The following is a 20,668-nucleotide window of genomic DNA, read 5'->3' on the forward strand; positions in this document are numbered from 1 at the left end:
GGGTGGGAGGAGCCACTGACCTCCAAAACAGCTGAGACCAGCTGGACAAAGTAAACAAACACACAGATACCCAGCAAGCTCTCAGAACCCTCCCCCCAAATTACCACAAAATATATATATGTATATAAGTGTCATAAGGAGTGCTACTAGGCGTGGCTAATTGTATAAAACAATAAACAAAGAAGTCCAGAACAACATCCAATGTGACAAAAAAACACATTGAAATATATATATATCTCTTGAAAAAAAGGGTAATTTAGTTAATCCTTTGGCCAAAGTGTATAAGCCTGCGAGCCACTTTCAAGGCATGACCATAATATCGCAGGTCCTAAACATTTTAATCAATCAATTAGTGTTTAAGACCTACTTCTTATTATTATTATTATTTGCATATTTAACCAACTCCTATTCTGTCAGAGGACCACGCAGGAGACTGCGCTGCTCATTCTCGGGAAGACACGTTCTGCACTATTATCATGGCGAGTCTTAGAAAAACAAACGACTCGCCGGTGTCTTAAAACAGAAACCCAGATTTTCCCCATTAAACGTGTCACTTCTATCGGTTCATTTCCGTCCCGGGACATTTTGAAGAGCTTACCACCATGTGTAGGAAATGGGAAAAGCAAAAGATGCCAAATAAATGGCAATAAACTCACCCATATGCGCATACCTTATGATGGCCACCAAAACATATTTGTTTAAGTGATTTCAAATAAAATAGTTGGCGTGGCATTCATTATTCATTTAATTAGGCATACATTTGGAGATAAATGCAGGAAAATATCTGATTCAATAATACGTTTGTGGAAAGTTGCTTAGCGTTATAATATTAGATTTTAATGCCAGATAGAGGGGGAGAAAGACATCATTTAGGAGTGAAGACATAGCAGTAACAAATCCATAAAGAGTAATAGCTAGAGAAGGGCGAACACTCAAGACGATCAGGACAGACTGGGAGATTTAGGAGGACATGCAACACTTCGACACAATGGAGTAATCACAAGATGTTATTCATCATCTACCAGCGTCCCCCACACCAGCCAGGGTAGTGGGGCCATCGAGCGAATGGAAAATTAATCCCAATGTTGACATTACTAATTGGTATCTGCACCTGTACGCCCAGCGGCTTGGTTTTCTGTCTCCGACACTAGTGTCTGATTGGATCAAGTTATTTTCTGTGCTAGGATCTCCAACGTTGTAAATAATCTATTATATTCAGCTCTTTCTTCTTCCATCTTTCGTGTGGTTTCATTGTTTTTTAAAAAAAATACAGTATATATATTTATATATATAATTGACTGGCAGTTCAAGTTTTTGGTAGCATTACCTCCCCCTTTGCCGGGGGAAAATGAAGCAATCCTTTGTGGTACTCTGAATCAGGTCTTTTGTTTTTGGCACAACGCGCACATTTTCTCTGCTCATGCTGAGCTTAGCTTTGGCTGGGATGTTTGGATTCTTCTGGATCTCAACAGTTTGGCGCTGTGTCATTCTGGCCCGCTTCCTGCTGGTGAATACAAAAGCAGCACTCACAGTAGTCCAGTAGTACCTTCCCGACCCCGGGCACTGAGATGTCTACGGGGAGAGGATTTCAGAGGAAGAAAGGAAACAGCAAGAGAAAACGCAAAGCCCCCCGGAGGTAAGTAAAACATTGTATTCACAGGAATAAAAAGCACATGGACACTTACAATGAGGTAATTGATGGTGAGCAAATCAATACTTGCTACTCGTCGGGCCAGCCAAGTGTCCAGAAGGGCGCAGTATTGTGCAGCTCTGTTTCCCGCACGCTGGGACAGATCTTGTGCTGCAAGTTTAGAGGGTCTCACAATTCCCGGTTGCGTCAGCGGCTTCAAGCTCTGACGTGATTAGCTCTGGGGTGTCTGACTATGTGAACTAAGTGAGACACCCAACAGGAATATCTGTGGTGCAACGTGACCACTACGCATTTCGCACGGCTTGTGCTTCATCAGGGGTACACGTGTAGGGCTTGGTGTCAATCTTTATATACCTTCCACACAGTGGGGGTCAATTACAAATCATTATAGGGGAAAGACGTTCATCATTGTAAAATACATTTAAATAGATATGTTGGTGTAGAAATGTCATATCATCCACATATGTAGGACATTGAGAATTCATGTATATTTACATTTTTGTATTGTAATTTAGTAAATGGGATAATGGTATTCATTAGCAAGGGTCAATAGATAATGTACTTTATTAGTGATAAAATGGGGGAATTGTTATGATTTTTAATTATAAACATGATTGACAATGTTGATCAATAAAAGAATAATAGAAAATAAAAAATGTGTGATAAAATGAAAACGTCTGGTGGAATGAAGAACCAGCAAAAGAAAGGGAGGAGGGGGAACGGGAGAAAGGGAGAGGGGAAAAGAATTGAGCAAAACAAAAGAGAAACCTGTCTGAGATATGTGAATACTGTGCACCTCACAACTGGAACAGTCTACCGGAGACTCTCACAGCCACCACCAGTCTAATTTCTTTCAAAAGTAACGCTGTCTCACATTTTAATCTGGTCTGTAGTTACAGTACATACGCCTATAATATATATTATCTCTTACTGTGCATGCAATGCCTTGTATATAATGTATAACCCTGCTCACTTTATGTAAATATGTATTTCTAACCATGTGTCTGTCATCATAACTCTGTGCCCAGGACATACTTAAAAACGAGAGGTAACTCTCAATGTATTACTGCCTGGTAACACATTTTATACATAAATAAATAAATGTGTGCACAAGTGGTATTTTTATTTACTATACAGTGTACGGTGGAGGGTTTTTGTCACTTTTATTTACCAACCATAACTTTTTTTAATGTCTGGTCAAACCCACGTCCCAGCGTCACGTGGCATAGCCAGCTACCAACCTCACTACTGATGGAACCCAGAAGGTAGAAAAAGCTGTCTATGGGTAGGGCTATCGGCTCTGCACTTCTGTAACCCGGGCTGTGTTGAAAAGGCTGTGTAATGCGGCAGGCAGAAACTTTCTAGGGATCCGTGTTACAATGGACGAGAAGTAAAGAGTGACGCACCGTGTGCGCATTTGCATGTCATTACCCAGAATCCCTGGCGGCAGTGTAAACGCTGTTTGCTAAGAGATAATGGGAGAAAGCAGGTTTTGCAGGCCTGTCTGACACGTGTGAAAGTGCTCACACGTGGTATCTTTATTTACTGATAAAATTGAGACCCGTGCAGACTGCAGCTTTACAAAGAGAATCTGTTGGAAGCCAGTAAGATTGTTACGTTGTTTTTCAGTCTCTTCTTGATGGCAATATTTTAATGCAGGGGTGTCCAACTCCAGTCCTCAAGGGCCACCAACAGGTTGGGTTTTAAGGATATCCCTGCTTCAGCACATGTGGCTCACGTACAGGACTGATTGAGCCACCTGTGCTGAAGCAGGGAAATCCTGAAACCTTACATTGAGGACTGGATTTGGCCACCCCATTCCTGTTAAAGGCTATGAACTTTGTGAGTGATACCAATTCTGAATTAATATCCTACTTAGGTAAGACGGCTTTGTGCAAACTCTACAGATCACAAGTTAACTCAGGAGAGTGTAGACGGATTATGTCCAAAATCGTCATTACTATCATCCCTCAAGATCTTCCCTTTAGGATTCCAGATTATGTATAATAAGTAAGAGGGTATTCCGAGTATTACGATTTGCATATTGAAACCGTAGGGCCTTCTTTTCTATTCACCAAAGCCAGTGATGATTGGCCCCCAAACCCCTATCCCTGTCAGCGGCCCTTCGAGTCCCCCCGTCTCTATCTCTCTCTCACTCATTCCCACCTTCTCTCTCTCCTCTCTTTCCCCTCTCTCTCTACCCCCTTATCTCTCTCTAATCTCCCTCTCTCACTCACCCCTTCTCACTATCCCCCCTTCTCACTCACTCTCTATCTACTCTCCCCTAACCCTTCTTTCTCTCTCCCACTCCTCTCTCTCACCTTTCCCCCTCTCTCACTCCGGTACCTCTCTCTCTCACTCTCTCCCCTCCCTCCTCTTTTCTCCCCCTTTAATCCCTCTCCTCGACCTCACACTCTCTTACTCCCCCCTCCCTCTCCTCCCCCTTTCTCACTCCCCCCCTCTCCTCCCCCTTTCTCACTCTTCCCTCCCTCTCTCTCCACTCCTATTCGCTCTCACTCTTCCCTCCCTCTCTCTCCACTCCTATCCTCTCTCACTCTTCCCTCCCTCTCTCTCCTATTCTCTCTCACTCTTCCCTCCCTCTCTCTCACTCTTCCCTCCCTCTCTATCCACTCCTATTCTCTCTCACTCTTCCCTCCCTCTCTCTCAACTCCTATTCTCTCTCACTCTTCCCTCCCTCTCTCTCCACTCCTATTCTCTCTCACTCTTCCCTCCCTCTCTCTCACCCACCACCTTACCCCTTCCCCCTCCCTCTCTTACTCCCCCTCTCTCCCACCCTAATCCACTCTTTCTTTTCCCTCTCTCCTCATTCTCTCTCAACCCCCTCTCACTCTGCCCTCTCCCTCCACTCTCACCCACCTCTCTCTTTCTCCCAATCCCCCACCCCCCTCCAGCTCTACCTGTGGTGCGAGGTCCCCCTGGACCCTACCTGGTGGCTTGGTAGAAGTCGTGCCCGGCTTCCCTGTTTAGGGGTTTATGTATGGTATGAAAACACAAATATAAGTGCAAAGTCTTTTTAACGCACGTTGCTCTAAAAAATACCTGCGCCAGGCTGCGTCTATGTAGTCATCTTGGTTTCACCATTTTGGGATATTTCTGCATTTGTCCACAATGTGATGAGGGGTTTATGGAGCACGTGGGAAGAGTAGATAAGGGCCACCCAGTCGAAATCTGTTTCCCAGATTTGTCCAGATTTGCCATTCAAAACCGTTCCACCGTGTAAAATCCGCCAACGGATTGTTCCAGTTTCAATCCGCACGGATTAATCCAAAACCGCCATTGGATACATTGTGGAAATCCGCAGATCGGATTGTCGGTGTTAAGAAGAGAAAAAAATCCGCAGAAGGTGAATCGCCCTTTTTGAGACTGATCTACTGATATCCGCCGACCAAAGGAACCAAAAACGCACCCATCTCTAGGGCGGAGTTACATTAGCGTATTGGCGCAGGTCTGTGTATTGAGAAATGTGCGTCTTCTGTTACTTTGGTTGACAGGTTTTTTTAAGTTGGTTTTCTTCATCGAGAGTGGGTGAAGAAATATCCGGAGCAGCAATCAGCCGGCAGAATCAAGATAAACAGTACCCAAGTAGGTCAGAAATGGAAGGCTTTATTGGTACAAACAAGGGAAAGCAATCTCCATGCAGCTCCTCCTACGCGTTTCACGCCTAAATGGCGCTTTGTTAAGGAGTAAGGAGCAAGGAGTGAACAGACATTTTAAATGCATAAAAAAACGCCAGATTGCAGGTGAGTGCAATCTGTAAGTAAAAAATCGGCAGAGTTGATGCAACCAATCCTTGTCCTGCAAGAAAAAAACTTATTGGATAGAATATTCTGTTAGATATAGTGGATAGAGATCAAAAATATATATTTACTAGATCAAACGATCTTATATGTAGAAAAGGCATTCATGTTATTAATGTCCAATGTGTCCAATCAATTTTTGGAAAATGTAATGCAGTTAGTCAAACATATAATGTATTAATCAATTAAATAAAGATGGGAAAACACCATCTAAATCAAATCTCTATGTTTACAGTATATTAGATTGTGTTGAAACATAGAACATCACAAAGAGCCATTAAAAGGTATCCACTAAGTTTATAGTCCTGAGAATACTTTGAATAGTATCAAGACAGGCTGATGTAAGTAACAACATGTAACAAGGTATCCCAATTCATTTAACGGAGATTTTCTGAGCCTCTTTGGCAGTTCTCAGTGAATAGCGCCAAATCCAGTTGGAAAGACAATATACATATGATCTTCATATTAGTAGATACATATATAACACCAACTGAATGTTCTTGGAACAATGACAATGTTCTGTCAATATAGATACCTATAAGGGATCTTAATAAATGGATTGCACCATTTAAAAATACAAGTAATGCAATAATGCAAATAACAACAAATTCAACACCATACTGTATATATTGTGTCAATGGTTCTATTAAGTGAAATATATTAGTACTTGTAGATACTAATTAGCCATCCACTGGTAAAATCTCAATTATATTTTGTGTAGAGATACGATTTGTATATGAATAAAGTAGTTATAATAGTTCACACCATCATGTACAATCATATACAGTATGGGGATAATAGAGCACTAAAACATATTGACTCGTATGGAAAATAGAGAAATAGCATGAGCCTATACATATGTAAATGCTCTTAATATACAGCTTGAGATAACTATGAACAAATCATCTAGAGAAAGCATTTCAAATCCCTGTCCTTGTTTAGGCCATATGGATGTAATGTATTCAGCGTACATATCCAATGTGCCTCTCTCTGGTGTAATGTCTTAACTCCGTCTCCTCCCCGTACAGGTGGAGGGAGATGTTCCAGAGCTGTGCATTGGGACGTACTCAGAGGGCAGAAGGTGAAATGCTTTGCAACCGGATGATTGGTGTCGTTTTTTGGCGATCAATCTCAGGTGCTCCATAATACGGATTTTCAGTAGCCTCGTGGCGAGTCCCACGTATTGCTTATGGCATCCGCAGATTAAGAGGTAAACCACGTGGTTGGTTTGGCAGGAAATAAATGCATCGATTTGAAATGTCTTTCTCTTCTCTTTATTCTGAAAGGTTTGCGGTTTTTGCAAATATGGACACATTTTACAACGGCCACATATGTAACATCCTTTCCGTTGGGGAGGTAAAGTGTTCTGTTGTTTAGATTTCCCTATGCACAACATGCTGGGGGAAAGCATGTGGCCCAGGTTTTTTGCTTTTTCGAAAACGATTTTAAGATCTGCACTGACCATGTTACGGATCAAGGGATCCAAAGAAAGAGTGCCCCAGTGTTTCTTGATTATAGCTGTTATGGCCGTTGCCTGTTCACTATAGTTAGTAATGAAATAGGGTGGATCTAAATGAAACGAATTAGATTTCCTTTGTGTGGCTGTAGCTCTCTCAGATCTGGAGGCCAATTTGGTAATGTCCATGGAAATCAATTCCTGTATGTCCGTATGTAATGCCACTTCATCGGCCTCTATTAGATCCTTCCTTGGTTGACAGGTTTTTTTAGGTAGGTTTTCTTCATCACATTAAAGGTGGTACCGTATAAGTGACATGCCACCAAATTCTTCAACTGTAGAAATATACATATTAAAAGTATGTTCCATTGTGGACAGAAAACATTACATAACTTTCTTGATAGCTAGATCACATTGTCCTAGTCCAGGGGTGGGCTACTCCTGTCCTCAAGGGCCACCAACATGCCAGGTGTTCAGGATATTCCTGCTTCAACACAGGTGGCTCAATCAGTGGCTCAGTTGAAGCCTGAACCACTGATTGAGCCACCTGTGTTGAAGCAGGGATATCACTAATACCTGGCCTGTTGATGGCCCTTGAGGACTGGAGTTGACTAGTCAATGACTGAGCCACTGATTGAGCCACCTATGCTGAAACAGTGATATCCTGATAGCCAGACCTGTTGATGACCCTTGAAGACTGGAGTTGGCCAGTCAACGACTGAGCCACTGATTGAACCACCTAGGCCAAAGCAGGAATATCCTGAAAATGTGACCTGCTGGTGGCCCTTGAGGACTGGATTTGGCTACACCTGACATGGTCCAGCCAATGCAGCAAATGAAGTTGTGCAATCTTTGCCTCCGTCCTTTCACCAATAAAAAAATAAACAATGTGACCATCAACCCAGCTCCTCCGTCCATGTTCTTAGTATTCAAAATATTTCCGTTTCAGGAAGAATGAGAAGGAGCTCGGGAGACAGATGGTTCAAGGACACTCAACTGGGATTGTTGCTTATTTTCCCGAAAGCTTTCTTGTAAAGTTCATCGCTTGGTTCAACTTGGTGTCGAAAAGCTTTGAAATAAGCCAATAAAGTCTAGATCTTGAGGGAGGGCAGGGGTAACCCCTTCATTTGTAATGGGGGGTAATAAGGCATTACTAGCCTCTTTGGTATGCAAGGAGAAGAGGTAGTGTAGCCGTAGGGTGTTTAGGTACTTCAAGGCATTCTTGTGCAATACATTGTAGTCAAGCTTCTTGGATCAAAGGTGTCAAATAATTGTCTGCCATAGGGTTTTGGAATAAATCTTATTACATTACCCTACAGTGTAATATCCCTGCCCCAACAATTTCCCCACAAGCAATGCACACCCTCCCACTGTGCCTATTTAGCAGGTACTGTACCTGATGGGATGTCCTGTACCTATTCAATTCAGCTGCACCTATTGTATCTATTTCTGCCAGTGGCTGAACTGTCAGCTAATTAAAGCAGCTGGGAGATTGATGGCTTATCTGCTAATGATCAGCTAATTGGTCTAGGGTTAACTGAACTCCACTTTTCTTGTGTGTGTACAGAATAATGTAAATGTATATAGAAATAAAAGAAAAAGACATATATTTTATTGGTAATATGATCTTTGCATATAGTAACTGATAGATTGGAACCCGAGAGTGCTAGTGCTGCAAAGGAGGAACAAGAACCCAGAGAATATATCTCCACAGTTAGTTCAGTTGCATGTGGAATAATAAAACTGATCCTGAATCCCGACCTGTGTGGGGGTAGTGAATGAGTCCTGTTAGGATATGGATGAGATGTCCCTCTATTGTAGTTGAAAATGGCGTGTAGGCAAATCACTCGCGCATACAGCCATAATGTAATTCTTCATACGGTATTGAATCCACAGAGGAGAAGGAGGAACTAAAAAATATAATGATGAAAATGATTAATATACAGTATAACATGAGAAGAATAACACTTGTAATAAATTCTAATCTGAAATATACATATACTGTACATATACATACATATATATTGGTCCAACATGTGTGACCATAATTAGTGGACTAAAAGTACACCATTGTATTGGTAAAGGGGAATGGTATAGACTATCCGTCATTAGAATATAAAACAGTGAATGGATTTTATATACGAATAGATGTTAAAGGATCTAACACATACTATACCTTCTATAACAAATACTGAAGACGTATATTATATAAAATGTTGCAGATCCCAGTTCCCATTAATCTCTGCTGGAGCCAATGTATTCAATGAGAAGATCCAGAACATCTCTCGTCGATTAAACATGCCAAGTCTATCCCCTCCCCGAAGGGGAAGAGGGACATGCTCCATTGCGGAAACTGAGAAGTTATCCAGATCCCCCTGCGGACAACTGCCCCAGTGTCTGGACACGGGATATCTGAGGTCCCTTTTACGGATGGATCTCAGATGTTCCATTATTCGTGACCTAAGTGGTCTGCTGCTTCTCCCTATATATCCCATTCTACATGCACAGAGTAACAGGTATACTACAAAGGAAGTGTTGCAATTAAAAAAAATATTGTATTTTGTAGGACATTTTTGAAGTTTTACATTTAATCACTTTAATTTGCTTTCTATATGGACATATTGAACAATGACCACATTTATAACATCCCTTTGGCATGCTAAATCTGCCACTGTCTCTTTTGGAGTCAAAAAGACTAGGAGACAGATGGGATGCCAAAGTGTTTGCCATTTTGAAGAAAAATTTAGGGCCCAGGGATACCCAAGATTTCAGATCACTGTCCAGTTTTAACACATCCCAATGTTTGATTTGTTTAGCTTGTCTATTATATTGGGTTATAAAGAGAGGCAACTTACCTTCCTCAGCAGGTTTGTTTGAAGGACGTAATGAGTGAGCAGATGTCGCTGTCTTCCTACGTTTACTCCTCGTTTGACTGGGAGTCATAAGGTCAACTCGATTAGTCTGATATGCGTGATCAAATGCCTCTTGTAAATCTTCAATATTATATCCTCTGGATATGGATCTAGACGCAAGTTCCTGTGATTGTTTTAGAAATTACTCTTGGTCAGAACATAGACATTTGAGTCTTAGAAATTGGCTTTTGGGGATATCCTTTAGCAGGGCCCCTGGATGACCATATTGGCCCTGAAATAAGTATTTCTTGTATTTATTTGTCGGAATACATCAGTTTGTATATTGTAGTAAAGAAAAAAGAACAAACAGCGCAGAACTCTCACAGTGTAGTACATTCAATTATACTGAAAAAATTATGACGGTGGTTATAATCACACGTACATCAATAAAGATACAAAAAGGCAATACATGTAGTCAGGCACATGTTACTAAACTGCATCCAGCAGGGCCTCTCATCCAATGGTCATCTAGGAACTTTGCCGGTCAGCAGTAGATGGTGTCTGATACAATAGCCTCGTGTGGTAATCTGCAGCCATGTCTTTATGCTGAAGAGCTGCGATGTCCCACTCCCTATTCCCAAGGGTCACGTTTGTTGGCTGGATGATGGACCTGGAATCGGCTCCTGCACGGCACCCGCTCCCGCTTGTAGACCAGAACAGATCGCAACCGCTTTTGCACGCGGTGTTGCCCACTGACTGACGTAACTAGACCCGCGTCCGCATATTTGATCGTCAGTCTGATGTTAAGGACCACAGAATGCAGGCAGAGTAGATGCAGAAGTCTATACAGACTCAAATACAGTCCATAAGAACCATGTACCTTGGACAATGTACAAAAATACATAGCGTGATACTGTATGTCATAGTTTGTCTTGAATTTACTATACAGTATCATGCTATGTATTTTGTTTGTTTTTATTCCATGTATGATTTTCATCGATAGGAGTACATCCTTGGATCTGACACAGTCACCAGCCCTGGTTGCATATATACTTTTCTATCACATTATTTACATGTGCAGGGCGCCAGAGATATAACATCTTTTCTACATGTGTGCTTGCTGCTCTCACTGCATCTGTGCATGTGCTCTTGCCACTGCCTGAACCCTGCTGGGTGCGTATGAGCTTATTCTCATTCAGGCTTTGTGGTTGCAGGTGCTTATCAGTTTTGTTTTTAGGAGGGCAGGATAAAGGGTGAGGGAAATACCTATGTTCTAACAGATCACTGGGAATGGGCCAGAAGAAGGCGTCCGTCCCCGAAACGTTGCCCCCCTCATTTGCCTTTATTCTCCCTTTGCTAACACCCCCCATCCTCCCCCTCCTGTTTTTTCTCTCCATTCCTTCCTTTACCCCTTGTCCTCCTATTCATGTGTTTTTCCCCTTAGCTGCCTTTCTCACACCTTGAGCCATTGCCTTCCCCTACCCCCCTTATTTTGGCCATCACGTTGCATCAGTGTCTGTATGTGATTATTTTTATTTCTTCATTAAATTTATTTTTTTGCATATTTCGTGACTGTTCTCTCACTGAGTGCTGGGATCTACTCGTATTAGTTTTCATTTTTATTGGCTGCGACATTAACTCAAGTTTAGCAGAATTTAGTGAATCTAAGCCCAATACCTTTTCCCCCGTTATCTTGCAGAAGACAGATTTCTATGAACAAAACGGGGTCTGTTCGAATGAGTAATTTATCTAAAGTGACGTTTATTAAAAAGGACAGGACGCTGGACCCAAGTTCTCTGCAGTTTGTGAATGATTTTGTACACTGAAAGAAAAAAAACAGGGAAAGATCGGGGAAATGACTGATCGGATCCCTGTCTGACTGCCATGCACATGAGTACATACATAGAAAAAATCGGGACACCTGGAGTCCCGAATCAGGGCTCAGAGTGCACAAAACATAAGTTCATGATAAAGGGCACTGGTAATTTAAGTGATGTATTCATAGGCAGAAGTACATGTATAAAAAAATAAATCATGTAATCAGGCTCCTAATTGAGTCCAAGTAAGTCACATATGCTTCTATATTGAGGAGAGAAAAAAACGCTAATAGCACCCAGATGTGTCCGTGGACCCGTGGCAGCAGAGTGTGGGGACCGCCCTCGTAGACGAATAATCTCTCCCCTGGAGCTAGACAAATAAATGAATGAACAAGTCCATAAGAATAACTTATATGAAAGGTACTCACGACGTGGTGAATGGTGTGCCCGAAAATCGCGTGCTCGCAGCCCGGCCGAAGTAGAGGAAATGGCATCCCATGGGGGACATGTTAGGTGGTGCACTGCGTCTCCATGAGAACTAAATGATGGAGACCAGATTGCTCGGCAGTTGAAAAAAAATATTTTATTCCTCCGCAACATTGTATCACACAAGGATTTGTGAGAGAAACCTCTGACGCATTTCGCGCATGCGTGCGCTTTGTCAAAGTGACAGTGTAGCACGCGGCACACAGGACATAGGAATGTTACCCACACAGTCCCTGACCAGATGAGTTTACAATCTATGATTTTGGTGCCTGAGGCACAGGGAGAAAAAGTGACTTGCACAAGGAGCTGACACCGAGAATTGAAACAGGTTCCCATACGGTTATTGTTTACAGAGTCAGTGTCTCACTGAGCCGCTCCTGGAAGTAATACATTGAGAGTTACCTCTCTTTTTCAAGTATGTCCTGGGCACAGAGTTATGATGACAACAAATACATGGTTATAAATACATAGTTACATTAAGTGAGCAGAGTTATACATTATACACAAGACATTGCATGCACAGTTAGAGATAATATATATAGCCATGGCTGGCCAGCTATCTTTCTGCCCTCCAGTCATGTAAGTTCTGATAGCTACAGACTGTGACAGGCTATCCTGTGGGGATTACCCCCTTCACGCAGCCTCCCTGAGTGGTAGGAGAGGTGGTGACATTGGGTCTGTGTTGCAGCCAATCATGGTGCAGACCCTGTGCCCGCCCCTTTTGCATTAGGGAGGATGCCTTCCAAATTATACAGTGTGTGTGCCTTCCCACCCGGGGTAGGGAGAGGAGCTCAGCCCCTCCTGGGGCTGAGGGAACCAAGATCTGTGCATAGCACAAGGCCTCAGCATTAACTGCTGGCCAGCACCACCCCAGGGCCTGAAACCCATTCTCTACTAAAGGGGTGAGCAAACTTTTAATGCCGAGCCCCCCTTTTCATCCATGAAACTTCTCGAGCCCCCCCCCCCCGCCTGATGTAATCAAAATCACGTGACAAAAAAAACCCTTTATTAAACGGTATACAATATAAATACAAATATGTCTAAATACTTACATATTTCAAGCGCTCGCGCTTGCAAACTTAGGCTGCGTCCACACTGCCGCTGAGAGCGGTGTCATCACCAACTCTCCAAGCATGAGCAGGGTGTCGTACATAATTTTGCAAGCACAAGCGGGGAAGTGTTTTCACTTTTTGTTAAATTATTGTGGTACATTCATAGTATGATTGATATAGTGGCAGCTGACCCTTTCACTTGCAGAGGATCGCAGCAAACCAGGTTGCCATAGGAGCAGAGCAGGAACACAGCAATATTGCAGGGTAGACACTGGAAGGAGGGGCGTTTGACATCTCAGCGCTTGGGCGTGCTCCTCCCCCATACCTCCGAAGCCCCCGCGCGTGCGCACACACCATCACGTGGCCGTCATCTGCACTATCCTGTTCAGCCGCCCACACACATCTTCTTGGCCGCCCGCGCACAGCTTTTTCACCCTCCCGCACACAGCTTCTGCCGGCCCGTGCACCCAGGTTTGCCGCACGCGCCCCCCCCCTTAATTACTCTTGCGCCCCTCCCCCAGTTTGTGCACTGCTGCATTCAATCACAACACCACACACAATCACAACACAGCACACATACTCAATCATAACACACACAGACAAAACACTCATCACAACCAACAGACACAACAAACACACACACAGACACAACACACACACACAATTACAACGAATCACACCACACACACAACACTCTCATCATAACATCCACTCAATCACAGCACACAGACACAACGCACACACTCAATCACAACACACGCACACACACACACACACGCACACAGCACACGCACAGCACACACTCAATCACAACACACACAACACTCAATCACAACACACAGACACAACACACACTCAATCACACTCACACAGCACACACTCAATCACAACACACATACCTTCTCAATCACAACACACAGACACACACCCACACCTACAGTACTCAATCATAACACACACACACTCAATCACAACACACACACTCAATCACAACACACACTCTCAATCACAACACACACACAAACACACACCTACTCAATCACAACACACACACACACACACAATCACAACACACACTCAATCACAACCAACACAACACAAACACGAGACCCACACACAATCACAACCAACACAGACACTCAATCACAACACACACACAGACAAAACCAACACACACACACATAATCACAGGCACAACACATAATCAATCACAACACCCACACACACAGCACACACAACACACACTCAAACACAACCAACACAGACACAACACACTCAATCACAACACATGCACACACAAGACTCACAACCAACACAGGCAACACCCACACCCCACACATAATCACAACACATACTCATAACACACACACTTTCACCTGGGAGGGCACAATTCAATACTAGGCATACTCCTGCTCTAGTCCCCCCGTTGGCTGCTGTGAACTGGGGCGGGTAACAGACAGGAAGAGAAGGAAGGGATGTCTGTGTGCAGAGAGAAGCCCCGCCCCCGCTGCAAGAGAAGAGCAGCACGGAGCTTGAGCTGCTTGGCCACCCATGCACAGCTCTGCCTGCCCCCAGGTTTCCCCACACGCAGCCTGCGCCCCTTAAATAATCTTGCGTGCCCCCTAAGTTTGTGCACCTCTGCTCTACTATATGCAACGCTTTTTTACCATCTGCAGTGGCTGCACCAAATAAAGACCCTTTTATATACTTCTGGCTAAGTCGCAGTCTATTGGGCAGAAGTATAGGAGAAAAGAACTGTCATGGTAGGGACTGTCTGCAGCTCTACTGTAGCCTGCTATGACTTGAGGCGCTGTCACCGAATGAAAAGAACCTGAGGATCACCTAAAGCCTGTCCTGTTCCCCACAACATCGAAGCCACTCATCTCTCCTGGACCCTCACTGGTAACCAGCACCACACGTACCTGTAGCTTAGGCTAAATGTCCCGGGGGGGGAGGGGGGGGGGAGCAGTGCTACATATATTATAGGCATATGTAACACTTACAGACCAGATTAAAACGTGAGACAGCTTTAGTTATGAAAGAACTTAGACTGGTGGTGGCTGTGAGAGTCTCCGGTAGACTGTTCCAGTTTTGGGGTGCACGGAAAGAGAAGGAGGAGCGGCCGGATACTTTGCTGAATTCCCTTTGTTGGGTAAATGTTTGACACCTTTTTTTCCATCTCAATTTTGATTGCACATTTTTCACATAGTAGAATATTTATTTATTTATAAAATGTTTTACCAGGAAGTAATACATTGAGTTACCTCTCGTTTTCAAGTATGTCCTAGACACAATATAATGACAATACATAGTTACATTAAATGACCAGGCTTATACATTCTATACAGGTATAGGTGATAGTGCGCAGCTATTAACTAGTGAAACACATACAGTGAAAAGTGCACAGTCAATCAAAACAATATTGTGAACCTTAAATTTGTCACTAATGGAGGGTCTGCAGCGTTTCTTGGGGGTGGCTCGACACCCCTAGAACTAGAGAAAAAACAAAAGAACAAGGCGCACAACGCACATACATACATACATTATATACAAGACATTGCATGCACAGTTAGAGATAATATATATTATAGGCGTATGTAACAGTTACAGACCAGATTAAAATGTGAAAAAGCTTTAGTTTTGAAAGAACGTAGACTGGAATATGGGAAAACAGAACAAAAGAAGGCGAGGGGAAATGGTACACCAATAAATAAACAACAGGTAGTTATAGTAATAACATCTACAAAACAAATTACTGTTGAAATAGCCAGCAAAAAAATAATGAGGCCTTACATAGAGGCACAGGTAGAGCACAGATAAGGCACAGGGCACAGATAGGGAACAGGTAGGGAACTGATAGGGGACAGGTAGGGTACATATATGGCACAGGTAGATCACAGGTAGATCACAGATAGGGCACATGTAGGGTACATATATGGCACAGGTAGATCACAGATAGGGCACATACATGGCACAGGTAGGGCACAGATAGGGCACATATATGGCACAGGTAGGGCACAGATAGGGCACATATATGACACAGGTAGATCATAGGTAGGGCACATATATGGCACATCTAGATCACATATAGGGGGCAGGTAGAGCACAGATAGGCACAGGTAGGGCACAGGTAGATCACAGGTAGGGCACATATATGGCACAGATAGGGCACATATATGGCACAGGTAGGGCACAGATAGGGCACATATATGGCACAGGTGGGGCACATATATGGTACATGTAGATCACAGATAGGGGACAGGTAGAGCACAGATAGGCACAGGTAGGGCACAGGTAGATCACAGGTAAGGCACGTATATGGCACAGATAGGGCACATATATGGCACAGGTAGGGCACAGATAGGGCCCAGGTAGATCACAGGTAGGGCACATATAGATCATAGATAGGGGACAGGTAGAGCACAGATAGGCACAAGTAGGGCACAGGTAGATCACAGATAGGGCACAGATAGGGCACATACTGTATATGGCACAGGTAGGGCACAGATAGGGCACATATATGGCACAGGTAGGGCACATATATGGCACATGTAGATCACAGATAGGGGACAGGTAGAGCACAGATAGGCACAGATAGGGCACAGGTAGATCACAGGTAAGGCACAGATAGGGCACATATATGGCACAGGTAGGGCACATATATGGCACAGGTAGGGCACAGATAAGGTACACGTCGATCACAGGTAGGGCACATATAGATCACAGATAGGGGACAGGTAGAGCATAGATAGGCACAAGTAGGGCACAGGTAGATCACAGATAGGGCACATATATGGCACAGATAGGGCACATACTGTATATGGCACAGGTAGGGCACAGATAGGGCACATATATGGCACAGGTAGAGCACATATATGGCACATGTAGATCACAGATAGGGGACAGGTAGAGCACAGATAGGCACAGGTAGATCACAGATAGGGCACATATATGGCACGTGTAGATCACAGATAGGAGACAGGTAGGGCAAAGATAGGGCACAGGTAGGGCACAGGTAGATCACAGGTAGGGCACATATATGGCACATGTAGATCACAGATAGGGGACAGGTAGAGCACAGATAGGCACAGATAGGCACAGGTAGATCACAGGTAGCGCACAGATAAGGCACTGGAAGGGCACATTGCTATGCATTTATAAACCAACATTAGAGCCGTGCGAAAAATCCATGTGTTTTGGTTTAAAAAAAATATGTTTATCATAAAGATGGAATATGTGTGGCATGCAGACTACAGCACAACTAATAAAGGGTAATTTATTTTACTAGACTGTCCCTAAATACAGAACACGGGTTACCATGGAGCCCGGACAATGTGGGACTCAGAAGCACTGGAACGATCACATGCCAGTATGAAAGTATCAATTAGAGATCCAGCCATGTCTTTTAATTAAATTGCAACATCTCTTTGTAATGCCATTAAAAAGCATGCCTTTAAGTCTCTGTTCTTAGCTGCTATTAGCCAAAGTATTCCACATTCTGTAGCTTATTTCTCCCGAGCCAAGCTGTAAAAAAACCCCTGAAGAGTTACTATATAAAAATGAAATAAATAAACATTAAAGGAAACATAATTACGGTCTTTGAAGCTCCGTTCTCGCACGTAATTATCCGTGCAGCTTTAGAAGTGCCATAAAGCAGATTTACAATGGTATAGAATGTTCCACTGATGTCTGATAAAAGATTGTGAATACTTGATACTCGGATGAAGCCTCTGGCAAGAAAAAGACCATCCATTTCATATATGTAATAATATATTAATACTTGCAGTTCTTTATGTTCTCAGTGTACTGTAGGTTGTTTCCCTAAACCGTGATTCATCAGTTAATAATGTTCAGCTAATCATAATAACAATAATAATAATAATAACTTTATTTATATAGCGCTTATCTCCCAATGGGACTCAGCGCGTCACGGTTACAAAAAGGGAAGAAGAAGAAAACATTTAAGGTTATAAAGAGACCAAACACAAGGAAAGATACGATACGGGATGGGGCGGTGCTGTCGCTGTTAAATGCCGGACAGGTTGTGGGTCAGTAATACAATGCCTGGGTAAGTAGGTCGGTCCTGAGCCTGTTTTTATATATTCCCAGAGAGGGGCCTCTCCCGCTGTACGAGGCAGACTGTTCCAGAGAGTGGGAGCAGCGCGGCTAAGAGATCGGAAGTCACGGAGATTCTGGGAACGGTTAGGAGCCCTTCACCCGCAGATGGAAGTGAGAGAATGGGAGTGCAGGGAGCTAGGAGCTCTCGGGTAGCTGGGACCCCGGGCATGTCGGGCTTTGTATGTCAACAAACCAATCTTGAAATATATTTGCCATTTTACAGGCAGCCAGAGCAGAGAACGGAGAACAGGTTGCCTTAGAGTTGCTTTAATGCGAATGCACAGGCTTTTGTCATTAAAGTTCTCGTGCTCCTTGCACGTGCTCCTTGCAGCCTTTTTGCCATAACACAGGAGACTTGTGCTTGAATGCTTCCGTAAACCTCCCAGAGAATGCTACGGAGCATTTTGACTAGAGACACGCGCGACTTTGGCATGAAGTCACACATTGCTCTTTTTCAACCGTGAAATAAAAATGCAGCTGTGTTATCAAGGGATTCTCCAGGCAATGCCATTTCGCTCAATGGGGATTGCAATTTCGCTGTATTGCAAACATTTCCACGAGCGCTAAATTTGCCTAATGCTGACCCTATCAATAGGGAACACACGCCATGTGCTTGTGCATTTAGGAGGGCCCGCAGGGTTTGAAGAGGGAGTGTTATACACACGTTAGACAGGGATCTGGTGATGAGTCACACTCAGCGAACTAGAGGAAAACAACTGAGTAATATTGGCAAAAGAGGCTGGTATGGTGGTGGTGAGCACAGTCATAGTGAGCCGTATAAGACCAATGAGAGGATCCCCAGAGTAACGAGTAGTAGCTGCTGTTACAAAACAGAAGCCACTTTACTTGACCCCCAACAGCAACCTAGTATGATAAGACCCAAAGCAGAAAGGCAGGTTTAGCCAACACCGTCATCTTCCTCATCAGAGTGGAAAATGTTGTCCAGAAATAACTAGCTGTTGTTGGGAAGACTAGGAGTGGCTTACATGCCAACCTAAGCACACATGTTGCTTATACTAATGTGAGGAAGATTCTGAAGAGGAAGAGTATTTTTCTGAATGTGGACAGAGCTCAAAATGACCAGCAAAAGTACCTGTGAGAATAAGCTCAGAATCGGATACATCCTAATCCACAGCAAATTGTGCAACGCACCGGCAGGGACTCGGAGGAGGAGGATGGATGCTAAGGCTTTAGCTCCTCTATTTCAAGACTCGGGTGTTGGAGGAAGAAAGGATGGCTAAGGGAGGGGTTGAGGCAGAGATGGAGAAGGTAAAAGATGATTATGAACATGGTGTTGAAGATAGTGTGTGGTGGTAACATTAGTGAAGAAAGTGAAGATGATCATAATTATAGTAGTGAATGACCCTTGGGCATCAGGCAGAGATGGCATTGGCTACCACAACAACTCGTAGCACCAGTTCCTCTATTACATACGGGCGGTGGAAAGAGAGACAAGAAAATATTATCCTCTTCAGAAACAGCCTCATACAATGTTGTGCAAGAGAAAACCATTGAGGTGGAGGAGTATGTTGATGAAGAATATGTTGTTCGGGGCGACACTGGCGGGGGCAGCATACTGTAGATAGCTCAATTAAAGGGAGGAACAGGACAGCTTATTCTAGAATTGCCTTAGTCCAGCAACAACAGTATCAAAAGCCTTTGCAATATCTAAGTAGACCACATCAACTGCATTACCCTGGTCTAAATTCCTACTTACCTCCTCAAATAAACAAATAAGGTTAGTTTGGCAAGATCTATCCTTCATAAATCCACGCTGACTATTACTAATAATTTTGTATTCCATTAGGTATTCCTGAATATTATCCCGTATTAAACCTTCAAGTAGTTTCCCTACTATTGAAGTCAGCCTTACCGGTCTGTAATTTCCCGGTTGTGATCTAGCTCCCTTTTTAAATATAGGCACCACATCTGCTTTACGCCAATCTTGTGGTACTGAGCCTGTGGAAATTGAGTCCTTGAATAATAAATATAATGGTTTGGCTATTACTGAGCTTAACTCCTTGAGAACTCTTGGATGTATGCCATCGGGGCCAGGTGCCTTATTTACTTTAATTTTTTCAAGTCGCTTATGAACTTCTTCCTCAGTTAACCAATTGTTCATTAATATGGAGGTTGTGGCTTCCTCCTGTGGCGCTACTATTGAACTTGATTCTTCCCTGGTAAACACAGAGGCAAAGAATTTATTTAATGCCTCAGCTTTTTCCTTATCTCCAATAATCTGCCTGCCCATCTCACACTGAAAGGGTCCTATATTTTCTTTTCTCATTTTTTTGTTATTAAGTTACTTAAAGAACTTTTTAGGATTGACCTTAATTTCTATTGCAATCCTTTTTTCATTATCCATTTTTGCTAATTTGATTGAACTTTTGCAATTTTTGTTACATTCGTTATAATTCT

The 20,668-nt window shown here is 43.2% G+C and overlaps 1 long non-coding RNA gene across 1 annotated transcript; it reads left to right on the forward strand.

Moving 5' to 3' along the window:
* Positions 1-1,500: 1,500 nt before the first annotated feature.
* LOC142472412 (uncharacterized) lies at positions 1,501-8,410 on the forward strand. Its single transcript, XR_012789689.1, has 3 exons — positions 1,501-1,636; positions 6,498-6,679; positions 7,875-8,410. It is a non-coding gene; the product is annotated as an uncharacterized LOC142472412 (long non-coding RNA).
* The last annotated feature ends 12,258 nt before the right edge of the window (positions 8,411-20,668 follow it).

The sequence above is a fragment of the Ascaphus truei genome, chromosome 21 (genome assembly GCF_040206685.1).
Source record: "Ascaphus truei isolate aAscTru1 chromosome 21, aAscTru1.hap1, whole genome shotgun sequence".
NCBI classification, from domain to species: Eukaryota; Metazoa; Chordata; class Amphibia; order Anura; family Ascaphidae; genus Ascaphus; species Ascaphus truei.